Below are 26,762 nucleotides of genomic sequence, written 5' to 3'. Positions count from 1 at the left end.
CAACCGCATTGCCGTCATCAACCCTCTCCGTTACCTCATTCAAGTTAGTCAAACATGATTTGCCTTTAACAAATCCATGCTGGCTTTCCTTTATTAATCCACACTTGCCCAAGTGACTATTCATTTTGGCCCAGATCATCGTTTCTAAACGCATCACACCTCCGAGTTTAAATTGACTGGTCTGTAGTTGCCGGGTTTATCCTTACACCCTATTTGAACAAGGATGTTCCATTGGTAATTATCCAGTCCTCTGGCATCACCCCCGCTTCCATGGCGGATTGGAAGATTATGACCAGCACCTCTGAAATTTCCACCCTTACTTCCCTCAGAAATCTTGAAAGCGTCCCATCTGGACCGGGTGACTTATCAACTTTAAGCATAGCCAGCCTTTCAAATGCCTCCTCTGTATCAATTTTCACCCCATCCAGTATCTCAACAACCTCCCTTTTTACTGTGACTTTGGCAGCATCTTCTTCCTTGGTAGAGACAGACGCAAAGTACTCATTTAGTGCCTCAGTCATGCCATCTGCCTCCATGCGTAGATCTCCTTTTTGGTCCCTAATCGGCCTCACCCCTCCTCTTATTCCCATTTCGCTAATTATATGCCTGCAGAAGACTTTTGGATTACCTCTTCTGTTAACCGCCAATCTATGTTCATACTCTCTCTTTACCCCTCTTATTTACTTTTTCACGGTACTTCCTATATTCAGCCTGGTTCTCACTTGTATTGTCAAACTGACATCTGTCATTAACCCCCTTTATCTGCTTCATTTAACCCCCTATCTCTTTCCTCATCCATGGGGCTCTGGCTTTAGTTGCCCTGCCTTCCCCCTCCTGGGAATCTACTTAGAGTGCACCCGAAACATCTTCTCTTAAAATGCCACCCATTGTTCGATTACATTTTAGCCTGCCAATCTTTGATTCCAATTTACACGGGCCTGGTACGTTCTGAACCCACTTGAATTGGCCCTCCTCCTATCAAGTATTTTACTTAAAATAGCTCCTTCTCCTTTTGCATAACTAATCTAAACCTTATGATACTATGATCACCGTTCCCTAAATATTCCCCAAGTGACACTTGCTCCACTTGACCCACCTCATTCCCCAGAACCAGATCCTTCCTCGTTAATATTAACACTTGTGACGTATTTGAATATTTGTTGCATTTAATGTAAGATGTTTGACCTGCAAATGTGTCCAAAACACGTTTTGAGGATACTGTTCTAGAGGGCTTATTTTACAAACTTCTTTACCTGCAACCAGCAACCCATCTCCATTAAAGGTTGTGAAGTGAAGCTGGTTTCAGAGCAGTTTTCGGCGTTCAGCTTTTCTCCACAATGTGCAATTAGTAGAAACTCATTTAGAGCACATCTTAAAATCAATGAGAATGTCAGGCACAGGATAGTTGGGATGGAATCGTCTCTTACAATAATTACAAAGTGTAATAGATTACAAAGTGAAAAAGCGAATCCAATCTCTCAGTCTCTCTCTCTGACACTTTCTCGGTGAGTGATCATAAACCAGCAGAAGAAGCTAAAACAAAGAACTGAGCAGTTTTGTTTGTTTCCTTTTCCTTCGGACGAGTACAGTTGAAGAGAATGATTTCTGTTTCCTGTTGGACAAATAACTGGAATGAGCAATGTATCTGATTCCCATGGTTACCCAGTGAAACATCCACGTGTATATCTCAGATTTACACTGAAACCTTCCTTCCTCACTAATTATAGAAAACTTTTGGTAAGGTTCAATCAGACTTCAGAATTCCAGAAGCACAAAGAAAGGTGGACATTTCATGGTGACCTAACCGACAGGCGAGAGAGGTTTGCAGGTTTACCTGGAGCTGTAAATGTATAAACTCCTTCTAATGTACAAACTCCCCTCACCAACAGTAATTCAATTCTCACTGATCTGAGACTTTGGTCATTATTGGTGATTATACTTTGTGGATTTAAAGCAGCAGTAAATATGTTCAGTGTTGTGTACATCGCAGTTCAGTCAATATAAAGCATTGTCATCCGACCTACCATGAGCAATGCCACAGGGGGAATGTTACTTACGGACAGTTCTGCCTCCTGCAGTTGGTCTCTCGGTCACACATCCGGCATCACCTCTCGGTCTCACACTTCAGAGTCACGCCTAAATATGAACACATTTCTGTTTCAGACTTTTACCTGAAGGTCAACAATTCACAAGTCAAGATGAAGAGAGCAAACAAATCAAATATTTACGAACGTTAACAGATCGAAAATTCACCATAAATGACTGAGGAAAAAATGAAGCAAACGGATCAAGATGAACAATTAGCAAAAGGTAACAATTAAAGAAAGGAGAAGTGGGAACCGATCAAATCGTTTTTGAAAAATCCTTTCGGTTTTCATCTTAGTTTCTCCATTAACTTGGGGACGGACATCGAGAAATATTTTTCGTACCATCATAAAGACAATTAGAATAAACATTTCACAAAGTCGGCCTTAATCTTATTATACGATAGCATGCTATGTGTTTGTAAAATCTGCAATTGTTTTACCATTCTTTAAGTTTAGAGGGATGCTCTGAATATGTGTTTTACATTGAAACGTAAGTGGATTAATAAAATAAAATGAGGAAATCTGTGTAAAAATATGAAGAGCTGATTTTCCATGTTGAATATCGCGATATATTTATATACACAACTGTAATTTGTGAAATGATGGAATGTATTTATTTCTATATCTGTACGGGTAAGGAAATCCCCATTGGTTCATTTCCAGGAACCAGCCAAGTAATAAATTAATTTGTCAAACCCAAAACACCCTTTGGGATTTGCTGATTGAACATTTGTATGGAAATCGCGACCATCACAAAGCATTGGAACAAATATACCCGCTGAGGCTTCGGGGCTGTTACTGATTTATTTCTATCACTGAGTAACCTATTTTAAACAGGGTGAAGCTACAAATCGAATGATAAGAGTCTGTGTTGGAGAAGGAACAGATGAAAGTATCAAATTTAATTACACTGATTCCACAAACACTGCACACCACATCCTTTAAACATTGTTAACTGTTTCGACATAAAACGGGTGAGGGTGTAAAAAGAAAGTAACAGAAAAAAAGCTCATTAATGTCTCAAATTTAATTTTGATATTGTTGCACAAACACTGAACATCCCATCCCTAAAACACTGACCCGATCTAAAATCTTTCGGCAGGAACTTGAGCCACAGTGAAAATGCTGTGATTTCAACCTGGTTCAAAACACGCAGCCATCTGATTTGGAGTCAGACGCGACTGTTCTTGGACCAGGCCAACAACAAGCGACTGGAGCCGGATCCATTGTAGGGTGATCCGTGCAGACCGCCACCGCGGCTCTCGGAATGTGAGAGGCGGAAGCAGGAGCAGCCTGACCGCCTCAACCACAGCACAGGATCCCCGCTCTCCCGCCCATTGCATAACTGACTCTGTGGCGCAATGGATAGCGTGTTGGACTTCTACCTAATCAATTGGAGAAGATCTTCAAAGGTTGTGGGTTCGAGTCCCACCAGAATTGAATTTTAATTTCGGGAGCTGGGAAGTGAAATTTTGCAGCAAAACCGCAACAGGATCATAAATGTCCGTCAAGGATGTGAAACTGCCCCCTGCACTTCATCTTACACAAGTGGCTCCAGTCACACCCGAATTTATGATTCTAAATCCACTCTGAGCTGGATTGGCGAAACACTCTCAAGGAGGAGACTCATCCTCTGCTCAGACCGAAAGTCAATCTGCTGGACTTCCGGCTCTGTCAGACTGTATGTTCCTTCAGACAGGTTTCGAACTGGACACATGCATCCTGCTGCCGTGCGAGCATTGGTGCTTGAGGGGTAGAATTCTTGTTTGCTGTAATTCTATTCCTGTAAAACTACTCCTGCAGTGCAGGATGGAAAGTATCCTGGCTGAGCGGTCAAAGGTGCTGGTTTGAAGCTCCAGTTAAATCCCACGATTGAAAGATGGATCAAAATCATAGTTTGCGTCTCCAAAACCGCAACCTCCCTCCTGTAAACAAGTTACTTGACCTCGTCCTCACCAATCTACCTGTCGCAAATGCATCTGTCCATGACAGTATTGGTAGGAGTGACCACCGCACAGTCCTTGTGGAGACCAAGTCCCGCCTTCGAACTGAGGAGACCATCCAACGTGTTGTGTGGCACTACCACCGTGCGAAATGGGACAGATTCAGAACAGATCTGGCAGCTCAAAACTGAGCATCAGCAGCAGAAGATTTGTATTCCAGCACAATCTGTAACCTCATGGCCCGGCATATTCCTCACTCTATCATTACCAACATGCCAGGAGATCAACCTTGGTTCAATGAGGAGTGCAGAAGAGCATGCCAAGAGCAGCACCAGGCGTACCTAAAAATGAGGTGCCAACTTGGTGAAGCTACAACTCAGGACGACATATGTGCTAAACAGCGGAAGCAACATGCTATGGACAGAGCTAAGCGATTCCACAACCAGCGGATCAGATCAAACCTCTGCAGTCCTGCCACATCCAGTCGTGAATGGTGGTGGACAATTAAACAACTAACGGGAGGAGGAGGCTCTGCAAACATCCCCATCCTCAATGATGGCGGAGTCCAGCACGTGAGTGCAAAAGACAAGGCTGAAGCATTAGCAACCATCTTCAGCCAGAAGTGTCAAGTGGATGATCCATCTCGGCCTCCTCCCGATATCCAAACCATCACGGAAGCCAGTCTTCAGCCAATTCGATTCACTCCACGTGATATCAAGAAACGGCTGAGTGCACTGGATACAGCAAAGGCTATGGGCCCCGACAACATCCCAGCTGTAATGCTGAAGATTTGTGCTCCAGAACAAGCTGCGCCTCGAGCCAAGCTGTTCCAGTACAGCTACAACACTGCCATCTACCCGACAATGTGGAAAATTGCCCAGGTATGTCCTGTCCACAAAAAGCAGGACAAATCCAATCCGGTCAATTACCGCCCCATCAGTCTACTCTCAATCATCAGCAAAGTGATGGAAGGTGTCGTCGACAGTGCTATCAAGCGGCACTTACTCACCAATAACCTGCTCACCGATGCTCAGTTTGGGTTCCGCCAGGACCACTCGGCTCCAGACCTCATTACAGCCTTGGCCCAAACATGGACAAAAGAGCTGAATTCCAGAGGTGAGGTGAGAGTGACTGCCCTTGACATCAAGGCGGCATTTGACCGAGTTTGGCACCAAGGAGCCCGAGTAAAATTGAAGTCAATGGGAATCAGGGGGAAAACTCTCCAGTGGCTGGAGTCATACCTAACGCAAAGGAAGATGGTAGTGGTTGTTGGAGGCCAATCATCTCAGCCCCAGGACATTGCTGCAGGAGTTCCTCAAGGCTTCAGCTGCAACATCAATGACCTTCCCGCCATCATAAGGTCAGAAATGGGGATGTTCGCTGATGATTGCACAGTGTTCACTTCCATTTACAACCCCTCAAATAATGAAGCAGTCCGTTCCCGCATGCAGCAAGACCTGGACAACATCCAGGCTTGGGCTCAAAACTGGCAAGTAACATTCGCGCCAGACAAATGCCAGGCAATGACCATCTCCAACAAGAGAGAGTCTAAGCACCTCCCCTTGACATTCAACGGCATTACCATCGCCGAATCCCCCACCATCAACATTCTGGGGGTCACCATTGACCAGAAACTTAACTGGACCAGCCATATAAATACTGTGGCTACGAGAGCAGGTCAGAGGCTGGGTATTCTGTGGTGGGTGACTCACCTCCTGACTTCCCAAAGCCTTTCCACCATCTCCAAGGCACAAGTCAGGAGTGTGATGGACTACTCTCCACTTGCTTGGATGAGTGCAGCTCCAACAACACTCAAGAAGCTCGACACCATCCAAGATAAAGCAGCCCGCTTGATTGGCACCCCATCCACCACACTTAACATTCACTGCCTTCACCACCGGCGCACTGTGGCTGTAGTGTGTTCCATCCACAGGATGCACTGCATCAACTCGCCAAGGCTTCTTCGACAGCACCTCCCAAACCCGCGACCTCTACCACCTAGAAGGACTACAGCAGGCACATGGGAACAACACCACCTGCACGTTCCCCTCCAAGTCACACACCATCCCGACTTGGAACTATATCGCCGTTCCTTCATCGTCGCTGGGTCAAAATCCTGGAACTCCCTTCCTAACAGCACTGTGGAAGAACCGTCACCACACGGACTGCAGCGGTTCAAGAAGGCGGCTCACCACCGCCTTCTCAAGGGCAATTTGGAATTGGCAATAAATGCTGGCCTCGCCAGCGACGCCCACATCCCATGAACGAATAAAAAAATACTAAACTTTGCAACAGAGTGGTCCGGAGGAACCACATGTCAATTCAAATAAGTGGATGCATTTTGGAGCACACCAATTGTACCTTCAACTCTGGTCGAAATGTTCACAAGCAAAAGGAATGTTTGACTTAGCTGAGACTCGAATTAACAATCTCGCCATTTCCCGATCATGTAATGTCATTTCAGGACCGCGCACTGACTGATTGCGCCGCTAGAGTCCGGTCACTTTGATCACCTGTCCCACTCTGCTGGAAAGAATCTTCAGTGTTTGAGGCCCTTCCCTGTGGAAACCTGTCCAGTCACTGTGATCAAACTAATATCCGCATTTTCACTTTCAGCTTCTTTCACATCATCTGCTCCATCGCACTACAAGCGGGTTTTCTGCGAACAGGTCAAAATGAACATTGCCAGAAATTCTATCAGTCGTCGGATTTGAACCCAGCGCCCACACAGCGATTAGATTTATTGTCTTAAAGCAACGAGCTTTGTTCGCAAATCGCCTTGCCAGTCTTTCACGTTTTGTTTAATGCCCAAATAAATACATTGGAGCAAATTGACCGCATTTACACCGTGCTGGGGTTGTTCTGCTTAGAACAGAGAAGGTTCAGAGGAGATTTGATAGAAGTGTTCGAAGTCATGAAGGGTTTAGATAAAGTTAATAAAGAGTAGCTGTTCCCATTGACGGAAGTGTCGGGAACAAGAGGACACAGATTTGAGTTGATTGGCAAACGAACCAAAGGCGACAGGATGAAAATCTTTTTTATGCAGCGAATGGTTATGATCTGAAATGCGCTGCCTGTAAAGGTGGTGGAAGCTGATTCAATCGTGGCTTTCAAAAAGAATTTGATAAATACTTGAAGGGGAAAATGCAGGGCCACGGGGAAAGGGACCAATGGGATTGTTCTTACAAAAGGCAGGTAAGGAATTGATGGGTCGAATGGCCTCTTTCTGTGGTGTGTTCATTCTGTGTTCAATATTATTTTACATGCAGTGAACAGACCATCCCAAAAAGACTGCCCCGCGATCAAACAGAGTGACGCTGTAATGTTGCGAAAATGCGATGACCCCGACGTGATTCGAACACGCATCCTTCTGATCTGGAGTCAGACGCGCTGCCGTTGCGCCACGAGGTCCACAGCAAGTAGCTGGATCTGGATCCATAGGAGGGAGATCGGTACCAACCGCCACAGGGACTCGAAGAGGCGGAAGCAGCAGCAGCAACAGCGCAGGAGCCCTGCTCTCGAATCCAGCCGTTCCCAGCGGAGAGCTGCCAGTCCCGGCCTGAGCCCTGTCTGGGAGCCGCCTGGCATTCTTTCTTCACAGAACGGGACCGATCCAGTTTCAGCTCACACACAAGCTCAGGAATCCCACTCCTGACAGATTCACTTAGAAAAACCTTGTTTAGATTCAGTGAATTGGGATTTAATTCAATCCTCATCTGCCCTCCGCTCTGTCAGTTCAGGACTTTATTTAAACCGACACTTGGAGCTCTGTTTCACAGGGTGCCGACTGTTTAAGCATTTCTCAGTCCCACTACAAACACCTTTTGCTGCTAACTTCTGCTTAATACAAAGTTCCCAGGAACGAGGGAATTTCTCCTGGGTACTGAGTTCGAGTTAAGGAACATTAGAGGTGCGATTACACTGCTTGGTGTATTCTATAGGCCACCAGCTAGTGGGACGGATATAGATGAGCACATTTTCAGGGAAATTACAGAGAGGTACAAAAGGCATAGAGCAGTAATAACTGGGGATTTCAACTACCCTAATATAAACAATTTTACAACACCAAGTTATAGTCCAGCAATTTTATTTTAAATTCACAAGCTTTCGGAGGCTTCCTCCTTCCTCAGGTAAATGTTTTAAAATAAAATTGCTGGACTATAACTTGGTGTTGTAAAATTGTTTACAATTGTCAACCCCAGTCCATCACCGGCATCTCCACATCATGACTACCCTAATATAGACTGGGATAACAATAATATAAGGCGCATAGAAGGGGAAGAATTTTTGAAATGTGTTCAGGATAACTTTCTCGACCAGTACGTTTCTGGCCCACTGAGGAAGGAGGCATTGCTGGAATTGGTTCAAGATAATGAGGCGGGCCAAGTGGAGCAAGTGTCAGTGGGGGATCATTTAGGAAGCAGCGATCAGTATCATAAGGATTAGAATAGCTATGGAAATGGACTCTGTCCACTCTAAAATAAAAATACTCAACTGGAGGAGGGTCAATTTCAGTGGGATGAGAACAGATCTGGCCCCGGTAAATTGGAATTAAAGATTGTCAGGCAAAACTATAATTGGACAGTGGGCGGCTTTTAGAAAGATGATTCGGGTATGGAGAAGGTACATTCCAACGAGGTAGAAAGGTAGGGCAACTAAAGCCAGAGCTCCCTGGATAATAAAAGAGATAGAGAATAAGATGAAGCGGGGAAAAGTGGCGTATGACAGATGTCAGATTGATAACACAAGTGCCAACCAGAGAGAATATAGAAAGATCAGAGGGGAAGTGAAAAAGGAAATAAGAGGGGCAAAGAGAGAGCATAAGAATAGCGGAAAACATAAAAGGGAATCAAAAAGTATTCTACAGACATGTTAACAGTAAACGGGTAGTAAGAGGAGGGGTGGGGACGATTAGGGACCATAAAGGAGATCTACTCATGGAGGCAGTGGGCATGGCAGAGGTACTAAATTAGTACTTCGCATTGGTCATTACCAAGGAAGAAGATGCTGCCAGATTCTCGATAAAGGAAGATTTAGTTAAGATACTGGATGGGCTATAAAATGAGAAAGAAGAGGTACTAGAAAGGCTTGTTGTACTTAAAATAGATAAGTCAACTAGTCTGGATGGAATGCACCCGAGGATGCTGAGGGAAGTAAAGGGGGAAATTGCAGAGGTACTGGCCATTATCTTCCAGACATCCTTAGTTATGGGGATGGTGCCAGAGGAGTGGAGAATTGCAAAGGTTACAACCTTGTTCAAAAAAAGGGTGTAAAGATAAACCCAGCAACTATAGGCCAGTAAGTTTATCCTCGGTGATGGGGAAAGTTTTCGAAATGATAATCCGGGACAGAATTAACAGTCACTTGGACGAGTGTGGATTGATTAGGGAATGCCAGCACGGATTTGTTAAAGGCAAATCGTGTTTAACCAACTTGATAGAGTTGTTTGATGAGGTAACAGAGAGGGTAGATGAGGTCAATGCAGTTGACGTGGTGTATATGGACTTTCAAAAAGCGTTTGATAAAGTGCCACGTGGTAGGCTTGCGATCAAGATTGCAGCCCATGGAACACATGGGACAATTGCAACATGGATGCAACACCAGCTAAATGACAGGAAACAGAAAACTGTTGTTTTTTTGGACTGGAGGGAGGTGGGCAATGGTGTACCAGAGGGGTCGGTGCTGGGACCACTGCTTTTCTTGATATATATTAATGACTTGGGCTTTGGAGTAAAGAGTACAATATCAAAATTTGCAGATTACACAAAACTTGGAAGAGTAGAGAACAGTGAGGTGGATAGACTTGAAGAGGATATGGACACGCCGGTGGCATGGACGGACACGTGGCAGATGAAGTTTAACGCGGAACAATGCGAGGTGATGGATTTCAGTGGGAAAAACGAGGAGAGGCAATATAAACTAAAGGGCACAATTCTAAAAGGGTTAGAGGAACAGAGGGACCTGGGGGTATATGTGCACAAATCGTTGAAAGTGGCAGGGCAGGTTGAGAAAGCGGTTTAAAAAGCAGACGGGGTCCTGGGCTTTATAAAGAGGGGCATAGAGTACAAAAACAAGCAAGTCATGATGAACCTTCATAACACACTATTTCGGCCACAAATGGAATATTGTGTCCAGTTCTGGGCAGTGCACTTTTGGAAGGATGTGACGGCCTTGAGAGGGTGCAGAGGAGATTTACTACAATGATTCCAGGGATGAGGGACTTAAGTTACATGGATAGATTGAAGAAGCTGGAAATGTTCACCTTGGAACTGAGAAGGCTGAGAGGAGAATTGATAGAGATATTCAAAATCATGAAGGGTCTAGATAGGGTAGATAGAGTGAAACTGTTCCCATTGGCGGAAGGGACATGAAACAAAAGGCATAGATTTAAGGTGATTGGCAAAAGAACCAAAGGTGACATGAGGAAAAACTTCTTCACACAGCGAGTGGTTGGAATCTTTGCTTTTTGTGCTTTGCATGTGAAGAAATGTCATCATTTTACCGACTGTATCTTAAGAGTGGGATTAAAAGTTCAGTGTTTATGACACCAGGAATCTTGTGCAGCCGTTGTTAAATTTATCAAAGCAGGCAATTGTCGCCGTTTATCACAAGAACGCCCTAACCGGATATGCGGTCAAGTTGAAAGGAACGCAACGAGAAGCATCTGATACAACACGAAAGGCATCGGGCTCTGACAAAAATCCCCACCGTTTTTCTTTTCCAACATAAAGGGTGTGACATTTATTCTCTGAACATCGAAACAGTCTGGTATCGTTCACGACAGAAATCTCCACGTCACAGCGAATTAGCCTTTCGTGACCTTGTCTATCAAGATGAATTGTGATTTGCGTGAAACCAATGTTCCATTCCTTTATAAGTTTCATGTGCCTGCTCTCCGATCACAAGGTTTTTTTTAGTCCACAGGGTAAATGTTGGACTAACAGCTCTGCTCAGCCGGCAATGATCACGGTACATTTTCTTGCAGACAAAACACACATTGAAACCGTGGAACTTTGAGGCGATGAATCCTCAGGAAAAATAAAATAAGGGCTCGAATCAATCTTACCAATAGCACCAACGAGAAAGGTGAAGAGGTCACCTTCTAAACCAGTAATTCACTCAACTAAACCTTGAGATTGTAGCGACCAAAAAAACAACTGTCTCCTGTCAGTTTACTTTTCCAAAATGAATGGTTGAAGCTTGCAGGAGTTAAAATCCAACGAGCCGGTCTTCACTCTTAAACCAGCAACAATGAAGTTAAGAGAAACGTGCCGGAGAAATACTCGATTTCAGCGCGGTGACACTGGGCCAGAGTAAAGTTCAGTTAATATGATCGCCGAGTGGCGAGAGGGTGGATTTGGAACTCCTGATCGACCGCACTGCGCATTTTCCAGATCTGCTTGGAGCACCAATCCCTTCAATTCATCACTTACAGGGACAATTCGATTCTCGGTTTCTTTTCGCTGAACTTGACGAGATCTTCAAAATTGAAAGAGACCCATATCAAAGCTAACCTCTTCACCGACATGCTCACAGATACAAAGCGACCAAACTCGGCTTCAGTGAGATGAAAGCCCAGAGAGGTTTCAAGGCGGAAGGCAATTGCAAAGAAAGCTCGTTCAATGAAAGTGCAGGTCATTGAGGTGCCTTTAAAGTCCAGATTGTTTGAACTGAACTTCTTCCGAAAGCGCTTGAGATTCAGGTGGAGTAATTTGGGGACTTCTTTTCCCTCTTTCCAAAAGTTTGAACCACACGTCAAGATCAAAAGTCGAGGGCTAAATTTGGGCTCCTCCCGGGTATGAACCTCGAATCGAGAATTATACACCTACCTAATCGCGCCCAGAAATAAGTCAAGGGGATTCAGTCTAAGTAAAATAATGGTATTGGAGAAAAAAATTAGATTAAAGATAGACAAATCTCCAGGACCCGATGTTTACCATCCCAGGGGATTAAATGGAGTAGGTGAGGAAATTGTACATGCTTCATTCATGATCGTTCAAACTCTCTTGTTTCAGGAATTGTTCCATGGATTGAAAAATTGCCAATGTCATTCCATTATTTATGAACGGGAGGAGAGATAAGGTAGGAAATTATAGACCTATTAGTCTGTTGTCTGTTGTGAGGCAGTTACCAGTATATGTTATTAGGGAAGAGTGACTGAGCACTTGGATAAATATGAATTGATCAGAGAAGCCAGCATGGATTTGTAAAGGGTAAGTCAAGTCTAACAAAACTAGTTTTTTTTTCATTCGTTCACGGGATGTGGGCGTCGCTGGCAAGGCCGGCATTTATTGTCCATCCCTAATTGCCCTCGAGAAGGTGGTGGTGAGCCGCCTTCTTGAACCGCTGCAGTCCGTGTGGTGACGGTTCTCCCACAGTGCTGTTAGGAAGGGAGTTCCAGGATTTTGACCCAGCGACAATGAAGGAACGGCGATATATTTCCAAGTCGGGATGGTGTGTGACTTGGAGGGGAACGTGCAGGTGGTGTTGTTCCCATGCGCCTGCTGCCCTTGTCCTTCCAGGTGGTAGAGGTCGCGGGTTTGGGAGGTGCTGTCGAAGAAGCCTTGGCGAGTTGCTGCAGTGCATCCTGTGGATGGTGCACACTGCAGCCACAGTGCGCCGGTGGTGAAGGGAGTGAATGTTTAGGGTGGTGGATGGGGTGCCAATCAAGCGGGCTGCTTTATCTTGGATGGTGTCGAGCTTCTTGAGTGTTGTTGGAGCTGCACTCATCCAGGCAAGTGGAGAGTATTCCATCACACTCCTGACTTGTGCCTTGTAGATGGTGGAAAGGCTTTGGGGAGTCAGGAGGTGAGTCACTCGCCGCAGAATACCCAGCCTCTGACCTGCTCTCGTAGCCACAATACTTATATGGCTGTTCCAGTTAAGTTTCTGGTCAATGGTGACCCCCAGGATGTTGATGGTGGGGGATTCGGCGATGGTAATGCCGTTGAATGTCAAGGGGAGGTGGTTAGACTCTCTTTTGTTGGAGATGGTCATTGCCTGGCACTTGTCTGGCGCGAATGTTACTTGCCACTTATGAGCCCAAGCCTGGATGTTGTCCAGGTCTTGCTGCATGCAGGCTCGGACTGCTTCATTATCTGAGGGGTTGCGAATGGAACTGAACACTGTGCAGTCATCAGCGAACATCGCCATTTCTGACCTTATGATGGAGGGAAGTTCATTGATTAAGCAGCTGAAGATGGTTGGGCCGAGGACACTGCCCTGAGGAACTCCTGCAGCAATGCCCTGGGGCTGAGATGATTGGCCTCCAACAACCACTACCATTTTCCTTTGTGCTAGGTATGACTCCAGCAACTGGAGAGTTTCCCCCCTGATTCCCATTGACTTCAATTTTACTAGGGCTCCTTGGTGCCACACTCGGTCAAATGCTGCCTTGATGTCAATGGCAGTCACTCTCACCTCACCTCTGGAATTCAGCTCTTTTGTCCATGTTTGGACCAAGGCTGTAATGAGGTCTGGAGCCGAGTGGTCCTGGCGGAACCCAAACTGAGCATCGGTGAGCAGGTTATTGGTGAGTAAGTGCCGCTTGATAGCACTGTCGACGACACCTTCCATCACTTTGCTGATGATTGAGAGTAGACTGAGGGGCGGTAATTGGCCGGATTGGATTTGTCCTGCTTTTTGTGGACAGGACATAGCTGGGCAATTTTCCACATTGTCGGGCGGATGCCAGTGTTGTAGCTGTACTGGAACAGCTTGGCTAGAGGCGCAGCTAGTTCTGGAGCACAAGTCTTCAGCACTACAGCTGGGATGTTGTCGGGGCCCATAGCCTTTGATGTATCCAGTGCACTCAGCCGTTTCTTGATATCACGTGGAGTGAATCGAATTGGCCGAAGACTGGCTTCCGTGATGGTGGGGATATCGGGAGGAGGCTGAGATGGATTATCCACTCGGCATTTCTGGCTGAAGATGGTTGCAAACGCTTCAGCCTTGTCTTTTGCACTCACGTGCTGGACTCCGCCATCATTGAGGATGGGGATGTTTGCAGAGCCTCCTCCTCCCGTTAGTTGTTTAATTGTCCACCACCATTCACGACTGGATGTGGCAGGACTGCAGAGCTTTGATCTGATCCGTTGCTTGTGGAATCGCTTCGCTCTGTCTATAGCATGTTGCTTCCGCTGTTTAGCATGCATGTAGTCCTGAGTTGTAGCTTCACCAGGTTGGCACCTCATTTTTAGGTACGCCTGGTGCTGTTCCTGGCATGCTCTTCGACACTCCTCATTGAACCAGGGTTGATCCCCTGGCTTGTTGGTAATGGTAGAGTGAGGAATATGCTGGGCCATGAGGTTACAAATTGTGCTGGAATACAATTCTGCTGCTGCTGATGGCCCACAGCGCCTCATAGATGCCCAGTTTTGAGCTGCTGGATCTGTTCTGAATCTATCCCATTTCGCACGGTGGTAGTTCCACGCAACACGTTGGATGGTGTCCTCAGTGCGAAGACGGGATTTCATCTCCACGTTATTACATCTTGAAGATGTAATAACGTGGTAGAAAATGCAGTGTCTATGGGTGTTATATGCATATTGACTTCCAGAGGCATTCGATGAGGTACCACATAAGAGACTGTTAACAATGAGAGCACATGGAAATTAAAGCAACCTATTGACATGGTTGGGGAGTTGGTTGGAAGGTAGGCGTCAGAGAGTAGGGATAATGGATCTGTGCTCAAATTGACAGGCTGTGATTAGTGGTGTCCCCCAGGGATTTGTACCGGGGCATTAGCTTTTTACTATATGCATAAATGAGGCAAATGAAGAAATAGAGAGCCATATATCCAAGTTTGTCGACGACACCAACTTAGGTGACACGGTGAGTAATGTAGATGGGAGCATAAAGTTGCAAAGCGAAATTGATAGATTAAGTAAGTTGGTAAAACTGTGGCAGATGGAGTTTACATAGAATTACATAGAATGTACATCTCAGAAACAGACAATTCGGCCCAACTAGACGACGCCGGTGTTTATGCTGCAGACGAACCTCATCCAACCCCGCTTCATCGAACCCAATGAGCAAACCCTAATATTCCTTTCTCCTCCATGTGTTTATCTCTCTTCCCCGTAAATGCATCCATGCTTTTCGCCTTAACTGCTCCTTGTGGTAGCGAGTTGCACATTCTAGCGAGCATCTTTGCAAATGTGGTTCTCTTGAATGCCATATTGGATTAAATTGTGACTATCTGATATTTATGGCCCCAATTTTGGACTCCTCCCCCCAAAATTGCAAACACCTTATCTACGTCTGACCTATCAAACCCTTGCATAATCTTAAAGTCCTATTTCAGCTCACCCTCAGCATTCTATTTTCTATGGAAAAGAACCGAAGATTGTTCAATCTTTCAATATGGGGAAATGTGAAGTCATACACTTTGGACCTCAGCAAGATAGATCAGATATTTTCTAACATGTGAGAGGCTAGGAACTGTGGGGGAGGAAAGATGTTCCGAGTCCAAGTGCAGAAATCATGAAATGTCAGTGGACAGTTACAAAAAATAATTTAAAATTCTAATGGAACTTTGGCCTTTATCTTAAGGGAGCTGGAATTCAAAGGGGTGGAAGTTATGTTCCAGTTATATAAACTCTGCTGAGACTACATTTAGAGTACTGCATTCAGTTCTTGGCACCACACCTCAGGGAGGATATATTGGCCTTGGTGGGGGTGCAGCGCAGATTGACCAGAATTATACCGGGGCTAAAATGGTTAATTTATGCGGACAAGTTGCATAGAAAAGGTTTGTATTTCCTTGTGTATAGAAGATTAAGTGTTGATGTAATCGAGTTGTTGAAGGTGATTAAATGAACCAATCGTGTGTGTGTGAGCTGTGAGACAGCTTGAAATACCAATCCTCTCCACCACTGGGGACTGAGTCTTCCAACATACAGGGATTTTCACTCGTGTAAGTTTCATCCACATTTTCTGCTCTTCATTTCTCCGACCTGCTTGTTGCGCCTTTCCCTTCAATTCAGGACTTACAGGAAAAACTCGATTCTGCGGTCAATCTTCGGGTCACATGGTGAGATTTCAAATAATTGAGATCGACCCTTATCAACCCCAATATCGTCACCTACACGTTTGACGAATGCAAAGCAGCTTCTATCGTGGCTTGGCTGCACAACTCCTTCAAAGATACTGTCGGTAATTGGAGGGTCTTTCAAGTCATGACACGAACATAACAGTTCGCACTGCCGTTTTCCCCAAGGCGCTTCAGATTCATGTGGAATGATTTCGGTCTGGCGGTCAAATCCGTTCCCTCTTTCCGAATCCACCTTTGAACCCGGGAGTTTTGGTATTTTTGATAACCGAGAACAAACTGGTTTGTCCTGTATTTTACATTACTTTCCGGATATTACAGATAAGCAGAGCACTTGAGCTGTCACAGGTGTGACTTTAACTTTTCTCTCTCTCCTCTAAATCTCCCCGGCAACTGCCACTAACCACAATCTTCTGTCACATTTCTCCATCAGAAAGTTCAGAGTCTCGGTTTCCAAATGAAAATACGCCCATCTCTTCAATCAACGATAGCCCAGAGAGAGTTACTTAGTTTCAGCTCCCAATTTCCCCAAATCCTCAAAGTAGCATGGAAATAATTGTCCTTAAGTTAATAATAATAATATAATTCAAAGTTCTTATCGTCTGGGGTTTTGTTTCAGATTCCACGGTTTTTAAAGGTCACTGCGGATGTTTAACGAATCGCCTCTTGTTTGGAGGCTTCTGTGTGGGAAAGATCACGAAGCGATAATTGAGAGACCGAGGATGAAGCTGTTTGATGCGAGCACTGGTGACACAGACCGTGCGCGGCTCCAGTGGCGCAATCGGTCAACGCGCGTTACTTCAAAAATAATTATACGCTGGAGAAATGCTGGAGTTGTGAGCTCCAGCGCCATCGAAAGTAGTTGAACCTTCCAAACATCTTGACTGGAGTTCAAGGTACATCCGGTTCCATAACGCATCCACTTCTTCATGTCCCCATGTGGGCACTGAGGCTCCTCTGGCGGACCGTCTTGCAATAGCAGGTGCGAGTTTATTTGTTTTCAGAGGAGAGGGTGCGATTGGCGACAACTGAAATGGTCAAGCGGCCGGCACGAGATCTTTGAATCCAAAGAACCAAACACAATTCTTCTTTCCGTGAAGCAGGTTTTGATCGATTTGAAGTGTCGTGTAGGGAAAATTCGGGAGGCAAACTTGCTGCCTGGTGTCACGGTGCAACGGGTGAAATTATTCAGCTTTCAATTGTTGATCCGCTGAAAGGTCGAGAGGCCTTTTCCAGCTCCCGTGTGGAACAAGTTTAGCTTTTGAGCCATTGGGTAAAGTGTTTTTATTTAATTGCTGCTAACGAATAACAAGACATTTTGTACAACCAAGAAGAACTGCAAAATCACGATTTCGCTGCCCATGTTTCTTACATCATGTTCAACAGAAACAAGGATTCTCCTCAACACGTTGCTGAAAATTTTTCAAAGGGATCCTCCCCAAAATTCGGCATCGACAGGGATAATTCAGAGACCCACCATGTATCTGTGTGATGGAAACCCATCCAACAGCGAGCCTGGATAGCTCAGTCGGTAGAGCATCAGATTTTTAAAACAGGTAGTGATCTGAGGGTCCAGGGTTCAAGTCCCTGTTCAGGTTAAAAAATTTAAAACAGCTGGCAAGTTCTGCTTTTCCAGCGGACCAACATCAGCGAAAGGAGCTCAGAGTCAGCGATCCAGTCCAACGAGACTGCTCCGCCATTTGATAAAGTCATCGCTAATCTTCGACCTCAGCTCCACTTTCCCGACCGATCCCCATGTGCCTTCGTGTCCAAAAATCGACGTAACTCAGTTTTGAATCGATTTAATGGCTCAGCATCCACAGCCCTCTGGGGGAGAGAATTCCAAAGGCTCACAACCCTCTCAGTGATGAAATCTCTGTTCCAAATGGCCGGCCCCTTATGTTCTCGACTCTCCAGTCAGGGGAAACAGCGTCCCAGCATCTACCCTGTCAAGCCCTCCAAGAATTTTACATGTTTAAATGTGATCACCTCATTATTGTAAACTGCAGAGAATGTCGGCCCACTCCACTCAATCTCCCCTCACAGGACAACCCTCCCATCCCAGGAATCAATCTAGTGAACCTTTGTTGCACCCACTCTAAGGCAAGTGTATTGTTCCACAGATCAAACCTGTACACAGTGCACCAGATGCGGTCTCACCAAAGCCCTATATAATTGCAGCAAAACTTCCTTATCTTTGGAATCCAACCACCTCCCAATAAAGGCCAACAAACCATTTGCTTTCCGAATTGCTTGCTGCACCTGCACGTTAACTTTCTGTGATCCGTGTACAAGGACACACAAATCCCTCTGAATACCAACATTTCGTTGTCTCTCATCTTTTAAAAGATATTCTGCTTTTCTATTCTTCCAACCAAAGTGAATAATCTCACATTTCCCCACTTTATACTTTATTTGCCAACTTCGAGCCCACTCACTTAACCTGTCTGTATCACTTTGCATCCTCTTTGCGTCCTCCTCACGGCTTACCTTCCCACCTAGTTTTGTATCGTTAGCAAACTTGGATACATTATACTCGGTCAGCTCATCTAAGTCAGTAATATAGATTGTAAATCGCTGAGGTCCGAGCACTGATCTTCACGACACCCCACTAGTTACAACCTGCCAACCCGAAAATTACCTGTTTATTCCTACTTTCCGTTTTCTGGACGTCAACAAATCCCCAATCCATCCTAATAGATTACCCACAATCCCATGAGCCCTCATCTTGTTTAACAACCTTTGTGTGGCATCTTGTCGAATGCCTTTTGAAATGTAAACAGCGTGGAGAGAGCGGGAGTTCAGTCGGTGAGCGGCGGGAGAGAGCGAGACCAGAGCGGGGATAAAAACAGCGCGGAGAGAGCGGGAGTTCAGTCGGTGAGCGGCGGGAGAGAGCGAGACCAGAGCGGGGATATAAACAGCGCGGAGAGAGCGAGAGTTCAGTCGGTGAGCGGCGGGAGAGAGCGAGAGTTCAGTCGGTGAGCGGCGGGAGAGAGCGAGACCAGAGCGGGGATAAAAACAGCGCGGAGAGAGCGAGAGTTCAGTCGGTGAGCGGCGGGAGAGAGCGAGACCAGAGCGGGGATATAAACAGCGCGGAGAGAGCGAGAGTCCAGTCGGTGAGCGGCGGCAAAGAGCGAGACCAGAGCGGGGATAAAAACAGCGCGGAGAGAGCGAGAGTTCAGTCGGTGAGCGGCGGGAGAGAGCGAGACCAGAGCGGGGATATAAACAATGCGGAGAGAGCGAGAGTTCAGTCGGTGAGCGGCGGGAGAGATCGAGACCAGAGCGGGGATAAAAACAGTGCGGAGAGAGCGAGAGTCCAGTCGGTGAGCGGAGGGAGAGATCGAGACCAGAGCGGGGATAAAAACAGTGCGGAGAGAGCGAGAGTCCAGTCGGTGAGCGGCGGGAGAGAGCGAGACCAGAGCGGGGATAAAAACAGTGCGGAGAGAGCGAGAGTTCAGTCGGTGAGCGGCGGGAGAGAGCGAGACCAGAGCGGGGATAAAAACAGTGCGGAGAGAGCGAGACCAGAGCGGGGATATAAACAGCGCGGAGAGAGCGAGACCAGAGCGGGGATATAAACAGCGCGGAGAGATCGAGACCAGAGCGGGGATATAAACAGCGCGGAGAGAGTGAGACCAGAGCGGGGATATAAACAGCGCGGAGAGAGTGAGACCAGAGCGGGGATATAAACAGTGCGGAGAGAGCGAGACCAGAGCGGAGATATAAACAGCGCGGAGAGAGTGAGACCAGAGCGGGGATATAAACAGCGCGGAGAGAGTGAGACCAGAGCGGGGATATAAACAGCGCGGAGAGAGTGAGACCAGAGCGGGGATATAAACAGCGCGGAGAGAGCGAGACCAGAGCGGAGATATAAACAGTGCGGAGAGAGCGAGACCAGAGCGGAGATATAAACAGTGCGGAGAGAGCGAGACCAGAGCGGGGATATAAACAGTGCGGAGAGAGCGAGACCAGAGCGGAGATATAAACAGCGCGGAGAGAGTGAGACCAGAGCGGAGATATAAACAGCGCGGAGAGAGTGAGACCAGAGCGGGGATATAAACAGCGCGGAGAGAGTGAGACCAGAGCGGGGATATAAACAGCGCGGAGAGAGCGAGACCAGAGCGGGGATATAAACAGCGCGGAGAGAGTGAGACCAGAGCGGAGATATAAACAGCGCGGAGAGAGGGAGACCAGAGCGGGGATATAAACAGTGCGGAGAGAGCGAGACCAGAGCGGGGATATAAACAGCGCGGAGAGAGTGAGACCGGAGCTTACTCTGAGAGCGAGACTCTGAGACCAGCGGCAGTTCGGGGTGACGTCACCAGTCAGAAAGTGACGCGGCACAGGGGAGGCAGCTGATTGGTGAGTAGGTTCAGGTGAGTATTTCTACCATTTTACTGTAAGTAAAGTAATAAGAAAGGGAAGATCTGCAGGTTTTATAGCAGATAGTGTTTTTTTTTCGTGAACCTAGGTCCCTAGTATAGTTAACATTTTCTAATTTCAACGTAATTTAAAAGGGGTAACTAAGCTAAGGCAAGTCATGGCAGCAGACCTCGCACCCGTGATATGCTCCTCCTGCAAGATGTGGGAAGTCATGGACACTACCAGTGTCCCTGCCGACCATGTGTGCGGGAAGTGTGTCCACCTGCAGCTACTGACCGATCGTATCTCGGAGCTGGAGCTGCGGGTGGACTCACTGTGGAGCATCCGCGATGCAGAGAAACTCGTGGATAGCACGTTTAGCGAGTTGGTCACACCGCAGGTAAAGGGTATACAGGCAGGAAGTGAATGGGTGACCACCAGGAAGAGTAAGAGATGCAGGCAGGTAGTGCAGGGGTCCCCTGTGGCCATCCCCCTCTCAAACAGATATGCCACTTTGGATGCTGTTGTGGGGGATGACTTATCAGGGGAAGGCAGCAGCAGCCAACTTCCTGGCACCACGGGTAGCTCTGCTGCACAGGCTGGGAGGAAAAAGAGTGAAAGAGCTATAGTGATAGGGGACTCAATTGTATGAGGAATAGACAGGCGTTTCTGCGGCCGCAACCGAGACTCCAGGATGGTGCGTTGCCTCCCTGGTGCAAGGATCAAGGACGTCTCGGAGCGGCTACAGAACATTTTGGAGGGGGAGGGCGAACAGCCAGCTGTCGTGGTGCACATAGGCACCAACGATATAGGTAAAAAAGGGGATGAGGTCCTAAAAGCAGAATATAGGGAGTTAGGAGGTAAATTTAAAAATAGGACCTCAAAGGTAGTAATCTCAGGATTGCTGCCAGTGCCACGTGCTAGTCAGAGTAGAAATAGGAGGATATTTCAAATGAATACGTGGCTAGAGGAATGGTGCAAGGGGGAGGGATTCAAATTCCTGGGACACTGGAAACGGTTCTGGGGGAGGTGGGACCAGTACAAACCGAACGGTCTGCACCTGGGCAGGGCCGGGACCGCTGTCCTAGGAGGAGTGTTTGCTAGTGCTGTTGGGGAGGGTTTAAACTAAAGTGGCAGGGGGTTGGGAACCTGAGCAGGGAGAGAGAGGAAAGCGTAACAGGAAGGGACAGAAGGTATGGAGTAAGAGGTAAAGTGTTATAAAAGGAAAAAGCAGGAACTAAGCGTCACAAAACAGATTTGAAAGTTCTTTATCTGAATGCACGTAGCATTCGTAACAAAATGGACGAGTTAACGGCACAAATAACTACGTATGGGTATGATCTTGTGGCCATTACAGAAACATGGCTGCAGGGTGACAACGATTGGGAATTAAATATGCCAGGGTATTTAACAATCAGGAAGGACAGGCAGGAAGGAAGGGGAGGTGGGGTGGCTATGTTAATAAAGGAAGGAATCACTGTAATACAGATAAATGATATTGGGACAAAGCATCAAGATAATGAAACAGTTTGGGTGGAGATAAGGAATAATAAGTGGAAAAAAACATTAGTGGGCGTAGTATATAGGCCTCCTAATAGTTGCAACTCTGCTGGAAGAAGTATTAATCAGGAAATAGTCGGGGCATGTAATAAGGGAACAGCTATAATTATGGGGGATTTTAATTATCATATTAACTGGACAAATCAAATTGGGCAGAGCAGCCTTGAGGACGAGTTCATTGAGTGCATCAGGGATGGATTTCTTGAGCAGTATGTAACTGATCCTACTAGGGGGCAGGCAACCTTGGACCTGGTCCTGTGTAATGAGTCAGGATTAATTAATAATGTCCAAGTTAAGGATCCCCTTGGAACGAGCGACCACAACATGGTTGAATTCCATATCCAATTAGAGGGTGAGAAGGTTGATTCTCACACAAGCGTACTGAGCTTGAATAAAGGAGACTATGATGGTATGAGAGCGGAATTGATTAAAGTGGACTGGGAAAATAGATTAAAGGGTAAGACGGTACATGAGCAGTGGTGTTCATTTAGGGAGTTATTTTACAACTTTCAACATAAATATATTCCACTGAGGAAAAAAGGGTGTAAAAGAAATGACAGCCATCCGTGGCTACGTAAAGAAATCAAGGATAGTATCCGACTAAAAACAAGGACATATAAGGTAGCCAAACTTAGTGGGAGGATAGAAGATTGGGAATTCTTCAAAAGACAACAAAAAGTAACTAAAGGATTGATTAAGAAAGGGAAGTTAGATTATGAAAAGAAATTAGCAAAAAATATAAAAACAGATAGCAAGAGTTTCTATAGTTATATAAAAAGAAAAAGGGTGGCTAAGGCAAACGTCGGTCCCTTAGAGGATGAGACCGGGAAATTAATGGTGGGAAACATGGAGATGGCAAAAATGCTGAACAAATATTTTGTTTCAGTCTTTACAGTAGAGGACACTAAGAATATCCCAACACTGGACAAACAGGGGACTCTACGGGGGGAGGAGCTAAATACGATTAAAATCACTCAGGAGATGGTACTCAGTAAAATAATGGGACTCAAAGCAGATAAATCCCCTGGACCTGATGGCTTCCATCCTAGGGTCTTGAGGGAAGTGGCAGTAGGGATTGTGAATGCTTTGGTGATAGTTTTCCAAAATTCCCTGGACTCAGGAGAGGTCCCGGCAGATTGGAAAACTGCTAATGTCACACCGTTATTTAAAAAGGGTAGTAGGCAGAAGGCTGGAAATTATAGGCCAGTCAGCTTAACATCTGTGGTGGGTAAAATTTTGGAGTCTATTATTAAGGAGACAGTAACGGAACATTTAGATAAGCATAATTTAATAGGACAAAGTCAGCATGGCTTTATGAAGGGGAAGTCATGTCTGACAAATTTGCTTGAGTTCTTTGAGGATATAACGTACAGGGTGGATAAAGGGGAACCAGTGGACATAGTGTGTTTAGACTTCCAGAAGGCATTCGACAAGGTGCCACATAAAAGATTATTACTTAAGATAAAAAATCACGGGATTGGGGTAACATTCTGGCATGGGTGGAGGATTGGTTATCGAACAGGAAGCAGAGAGTTGGGATAAATGGTTCATTTTCGGACTGGCAACCAGTAACCAGTGGTGTTCCGCAGGGGTCGGTGCTGGGTCCCCAACTCTTTACAATCTATATTAACGATTTGGAGGAGGGGACCGAGTGCAACATATCAAAATTTGCAGATGATACAAAGATGGGAGGAAAAGTAGAGAGTGAGGAGGACATAAAAAACCTGCAGGGGGATATAGACAGGCTGGGTGAGTGGGCGGAGATTTGGCAGATGCAATATAATATTGGAAAATGTGAGGTTATGCACTTTGGCAGGAAAAATCAGAGAGCAAGTTATTTTCTAAATGGCGAGAGACTGGAAAGTACTGCAGTACAAAGGGATCTGGGGGTCCGAGTGCAAGAAAATCAAAAAGTTGGTCTGCAGGTGCAGCAGGTGATCAAGAAAGCCAACGGAATGTTGGCTTTTATTGCTAGGGGGATAGAATATAAAAACAGGGAGGTATTGCTGCAGTTATATAGGGTATTGGTGAGACCACACCTGGAATACTGCATACAGTTTTGGTCTCCATACTTAAGAAAAGACATACTTGCTCTCGAGGCAGTACAAAGAAGGTTCACTCGGTTAATCCCGGGGATGAGGGGGCGGACATATGAGGAGAGGTTGAGTAGATTGGGACTCTACTCATTGGAGTTCAGAAGAATGAGAGGCGATCTTATTGAAACATATAAGATTGTGAAGGGGCTTGATCGGGTGGATGCAGTAAGGATGTTCCCAAAGATGGGTGAAACTAGAACTAGGGGACATAATCTTAGAATAAGGGGCTGCTCTTTCAAAACTGAGATGAGGAGAAACTTCTTCAGTCAGAGGGTGGTAGGTCTGTGGAATTTGCTGCCCCAGGAAGCTGTGGAAGCTACATCATTAGATAAATTGAAAACAGAAATAGACAGTTTTCTAGAAGTAAAGGGAATTAGGGGTTATGGGGAGCTGGCAGGAAATTGGACATGAAGCTGAGTTCGGATCGGTCAATGCCCTGTGTTTGTCGGAGAGGGCCCAGGGGCTGTGCGGCCGGGTCCTGCTCCTACTTCCTGTGTTCTTTAGATTTGTGGTTGGGATCAGATCAGCCATGATCTTATTGAATGGCGGAGCAGGCTCGAGGGGCCGATTGGCCTCCTACTGCTCCAATTTCTTATGTTCTTATGAAAGGCTTTGGTGAGTCACTCGCCGCAGAATTCACAGCCTCTGACCTGCTCTTGTTGCCACAATATTTATGCGGCTGGTGCAGTTAAGTTTCTATTCAATGGTGACCCCCAGGATTTTGATGGTGGGTGATTCAGCCATGGTAATGCCGTTGAATGTCAAGGGGAGGTGATTAGACTCTCTCTTGTTGGAGATGGTCATTGTCTCGAACTTGCCTGGTGCGAATGCTGCTTGCGACTTATCAGCCCAAGCCTGGATATTGTCCAGGTCTGGCTGCATGCGGGCTCGGGCTGCTTCATTATTTGAGGGTTGCGAATGGAACTGAACACTGTGCAATCATCAGCGAACATCCCCATTTCTGACCTTATGATGGAAGGAAGGTCATTGATGAAGCAGCTGAAGTTGGTTGAACCGAGGACACTGCCTTGAGGAACTCCTGCAGCAATGCCCTGCGGCTGAGATGATTGGCCTCCAACAACCACTACCATCTTCCTTTTTGCTAGGTATGACTCTAGCCAGTGGATAGATTTCCCCTGATACCCATTGACTTCAATTTAGTCGGGCTCCTTGGTGCCACACTCGGTGAAATGCTGTCTTGATATTAAAGGCAGTCACTCTCACCTCACCTCTGGAATTGAGCTCTTTTGTCCATGTTTGAACCAAGGCTGAAATGAGGTCTGGAGCCGAGTTGTCCTGGCGGAACCCAAACTGAGCATCGGTGAGCAGGTTATTGGTAAGTAAGTGCCTCTTGATAGCACTGTCGTCGACACCTTCCATCGCTTTGCTGGTGATTGAGAGTCGACTGATGGAGCGTATTTGGCCTGATTGGATTTGTCCTGCTTATTGTGGACAGGACATACCTGGGCAATTTTCCACATTGTTGGATAGATGCCAGTGTTGTAGCTGCACTGGAACAGTTTGGCTAGAGGCGCGGCTAGTTCTGGAGCACAAATCTTCAGCACGACAGCCGAGATGTTGTCGGCGCCCACAGCCTTTGCTGTATCCAGTGCATTCAGCCGTTTCTTCAGATCACGTGGAGTGAATCGAATTGGCTGAAGACCTGCTTCCGTGATGGTGGGGATATTGGGAGGAGGCCGAGATGAATCATCCACTCAGCACTTCTGGCTGAAGATGGTTGCAAACGCTTCAGGCTTGTCTTTTGCACTCACGTGCTGGACTCCGCCATCATTGAGGATGGGGATGTTTGCAGAGCCTCCTCCTCCCGTTAGTTTTTTAATTGTCCACCACCATTCACGACTGGATGTGGCAGGACTGCAGAGCTTTGATCTGATCCGTTGGTTGTGGAATCGCTTCGCTCTGTCGATAGCATGTTGCTTCTGCTGTTTAGCATGCATGTAGTCCTGTGTTGTAGCTTCACCAGGATGGCACCTCATTTTTAGGTACGCCTGGTGCTGTTCCTGGCATGTTCTTCTACACTCCTCATTGAACCAGGGTTGATCCCCTGGCTTGTTGGTAATGTTAGAGTGGGGAATATGCCGGGCCATGAGGTTACAGATTGTGCTGGAATACAATTCTGCTGCTGCTGATGGCCCACCGCACCTCATGGATGCCTAGTTTTGAGCTGCCAGATCTGTTCTGAACCTTTCCCATTTAGCACGGTGGTAGTGCCACAAAACACGTTGGATGGTGTCGTCATTGTGAAGACGGGAATTCGTGTCCACGAGGGCTGTGCGGTGGTCACTCCTACCAATGCTGTCATCGACAGATACATCTGCGACAAGAAGACTGGTGAGAGACGAGGTCAAACAGGTTTTTCCCACCTCTTGGTTCACTCACCACCTGCCGCATGCCGGGTCTGACAGCTATGGCCTTCAGGACTCAGCCAGCTCGTTCATTAGTGGTGCTACCGAGCCACTCTTGGTGATAGACATTGAAGTCCCCCGCCATAGTACATTCTGTGGCCTTTCCACCCTCAGTGCTTCCCAACATGGAAGAGGACTGATTCATCAGCTAAGGGAGGACGTTAGGTCGTAATCAGCAGGAGGTTTCCCTGCCCATGTTTTACCTGATGTCATGAGATTTCATGCGGTTCGGGGTCGAT

The 26,762-nt window shown here is 46.4% G+C and overlaps 2 non-coding genes across 2 annotated transcripts; one reads left to right on the top strand and one right to left on the bottom strand.

Annotated features, from left to right (window-relative positions):
• Positions 1–7,369: 7,369 nt before the first annotated feature.
• On the bottom strand, positions 7,370–7,441 carry trnaw-cca (transfer RNA tryptophan (anticodon CCA)). Its single transcript has one exon. It is a non-coding gene; the product is annotated as a tRNA-Trp (tRNA).
• Positions 7,442–17,595: 10,154 nt separating this feature from the next.
• trnak-uuu (transfer RNA lysine (anticodon UUU)) lies at positions 17,596–17,680 on the top strand. The gene is given in 2 exon segments: positions 17,596–17,632; positions 17,645–17,680. It is a non-coding gene; the product is annotated as a tRNA-Lys (tRNA).
• The last annotated feature ends 9,082 nt before the right edge of the window (positions 17,681–26,762 follow it).

Source organism: Heptranchias perlo, unplaced genomic scaffold, assembly GCF_035084215.1.
Source record: "Heptranchias perlo isolate sHepPer1 unplaced genomic scaffold, sHepPer1.hap1 HAP1_SCAFFOLD_73, whole genome shotgun sequence".
NCBI lineage: Eukaryota > Metazoa > Chordata > Chondrichthyes > Hexanchiformes > Hexanchidae > Heptranchias > Heptranchias perlo.
Note: the sequence above shows the minus strand (reverse complement) of the source record. Positions and strands in the feature narration are given on the sequence as shown.